This window comes from Lonchura striata, chromosome 14 (genome assembly GCF_050655825.1).
Source record: "Lonchura striata isolate lonStrDom1 chromosome 14, ASM5065582v1, whole genome shotgun sequence".
NCBI lineage: Eukaryota > Metazoa > Chordata > Aves > Passeriformes > Estrildidae > Lonchura > Lonchura striata.
This window is the reverse complement of record NC_140716.1, coordinates 241,154-244,038: the sequence shown is the minus strand read 5'-3', so window position 1 is coordinate 244,038 and position 2,885 is coordinate 241,154.

Genomic DNA, 2,885 nt, shown 5'->3' with positions numbered 1-2,885 from the left:
GGGAATTGCTTTTAGATGTAACTATTCTTGTCCTAAAGGAGCAAGTGTGTGTGTGTTGAAAGAGCCGCAAGCCTTGTAGAGGCTGCAGTTTGTGTGCCCTGTGCTGAGGTGCCCTGAGGAAATGTGTGAGCCGGAGGGAGCCGAGGCCGGGCGGAGGGAGCCGAGCTGTGGGAATGGGCGAATGGAGGCGGGTGCGGGCGGGAATAGCCGAGCGTGGCCGAAAGCGGCCGAAAGGGGCCGAGGAGGCGAGCGGAGCCGAGCTTTGCCGAGTCCAGCCGAACCGAGCCGAGCTCTGCCGAGCGCAGCAGCCCTGGCAGGGCGGGGCGCCGGGAGGGATCCCCTCCTGTCCCTCTCTCTCCCGCTCCATGCTCCTGCCCGTATTCAGTTACCTCTCTTTCCCCCGTTTCCGTGTCCCCCCCAAACCCGGCTCCTTCCTATCCTGTCCCTGCCCCGCTGCTCCGTCCATTACCCCTCTCTCCCTCCTCTGTGCCCCGTCCCTCTTCCCTCCCCTGCCGGCCTTTAAATCCGAATTATAAATCCGAATGTGAATATAAATATGAAAAATACAAAAATAAAATACATTGAAATGCAGTTTAAAAGAAAAGGTTTTTTCTTTTGGTTCTTGTTGGGTTAGAGGCAGGGTTTTTTTTGTTTGCGTTCTTTTCCGCGCGAGATGTTTCGGGGCATTTGCTACCGAGGACATTCCGCAGGGGACGGCGCCCGTTCTTTTTTGCCGCCGGCCCCGCCCGCGGCCCCGAGGCGAGCGGCGGCTCCCGGCGGTGGCGGGCGGCAGTGCTGCCGCCTTGTGGACAGAGAGCGGTACTGCAGCCCCCAGCCAGCGCCCGGCAAAACCACCGAGACGGGGCGGGAGGAGCCAGAGCGGCCCAAAAACCACCGAGACGGGGCGGGAGGGGTGAGAGGCGGGAGCGAGCGGCGAGCGGGGCGGTGTCTGTGAGTGAGGGGAGGGCTGGAGGCGGCTCCGCGGCGCCGAGGATAGCGGCGGCGCGAGCGGCTTCCTGTCCCACGCCGGCCGCTGGCCGTACGACAACGCATTTGAGACTTTTTGTCCCTGCACGGCCACCGTTCGTACAAGAACGCAGTTTAGACTTTCTGTCCCTGTACGGCCGCCGTCCGTACGAGAACGCATTTCAAGCTTTCTGTCCCTGTACGGCCGCCGTCCGTACGAGAACGCATTTCAAGCTTTCTGTGCCTGTACGGCCGCCGTCCGTACGAGAACGCATTTCTAGGTTTTTGTGCCTGTACGGCCGCCGTCCGTACGAGAACGCAGTTTAGACTTTTTGTCCATGTACGAGCACCGTCCGTACGAGAACGCATTTCTAGGTTTTTGTCCCTGTACGGCCGCCGTCCGTACGAGAACGCATTTCAAGCTTTCTGTGCCTGTACGGCCGCCGTCCGTACGAGAACGCATTTCAAGCTTTCTGTCCCTGTACGGCCGCCGTCCGTACGAGAACGCATTTCAAGCTTTCTGTCCCTGTACGGCCGCCGTCCGTACGAGAACGCATTTCAAGCTTTCTGTGCCTGTACGGCCGCCGTCCGTACGAGAACGCAGTTTAGACTTTTTGTCCCTGTACGAGCGCCGTCCGTACGAGAACGCAGTTTAGGCTTTTTGTCCCTGTACGAGCGCCGTCCGTACGAGAACGCATTTCTAGGTTTTTGTCCCTGTACGGCCGCCGTCCGTACGAGAACGCATTTCAAGCTTTCTGTCCCTGTACGGCCGCCGTCCGTACGAGAACGCAGTTTAGACTTTCTGTCCCTGTACGGCCGCCGTCCGTACGAGAACGCATTTCAAGCTTTCTGTCCCTGTACGGCCGCCGTCCGTACGAGAACGCATTTCAAGCTTTCTGTGCCTGTACGACCGCCGTCCGTACGAGAACGCAGTTTAGACTTTTTGTCCCTGTACGAGCGCCGTCCGTACGAGAACGCATTTCAAGCTTTCTGTCCCTGTACGGCCGCCGTCCGTACGAGAACGCATTTCAAGCTTTCTGTGCCTGTACGGCCGCCGTCCGTACGAGAACGCAGTTTAGGCTTTTTGTCCCTGTACGAGCGCCGTCCGTACGAGAACGCATTTCAAGCTTTCTGTCCCTGTACGGCCGCCGTCCGTACGAGAACGCATTTCAAGCTTTCTGTGCCTGTACGGCCGCCGTCCGTACGAGAACGCAGTTTAGACTTTTTGTCCCTGTACGAGCGCCGTCCGTACGAGAACGCATTTCTAGGTTTTTGTCCCTGTACGGCCGCCGTCCGTACGAGAACGCATTTCAAGCTTTCTGTGCCTGTACGGCCGCCGTCCGTACGAGAACGCAGTTTAGACTTTTTGTCCCTGTACGAGCGCCGTCCGTACGAGAACGCATTTCAAGCTTTCTGTGCCTGTACGGCCGCCGTCCGTACGAGAACGCAGTTTAGACTTTCTGTCCCTGTACGGCCGCCGTCCGTACGAGAACGCATTTCAAGCTTTCTGTCCCTGTACGGCCGCCGTCCGTACGAGAACGCATTTCAAGCTTTCTGTGCCTGTACGGCCGCCGTCCGTACGAGAACGCAGTTTAGACTTTTTGTCCCTGTACGGCCGCCGTCCGTACGAGAACGCATTTCAAGCTTTCTGTGCCTGTACGGCCGCCGTCCGTACGAGAACGCATTTCAAGCTTTCTGTCCCTGTACGGCCGCCGTCCGTACGAGAACGCATTTCAAGCTTTCTGTGCCTGTACGGCCGCCGTCCGTACGAGAACGCATTTCAAGCTTTCTGTGCCTGTACGGCCGCCGTCCGTACGAGAACGCATTTCAAGCTTTCTGTGCCTGTACGGCCGCCGTCCGTACGAGAACGCATTTCAAGCTTTCTGTCCCTGTACGGCCGCCGTCCGTACGAGAACGCA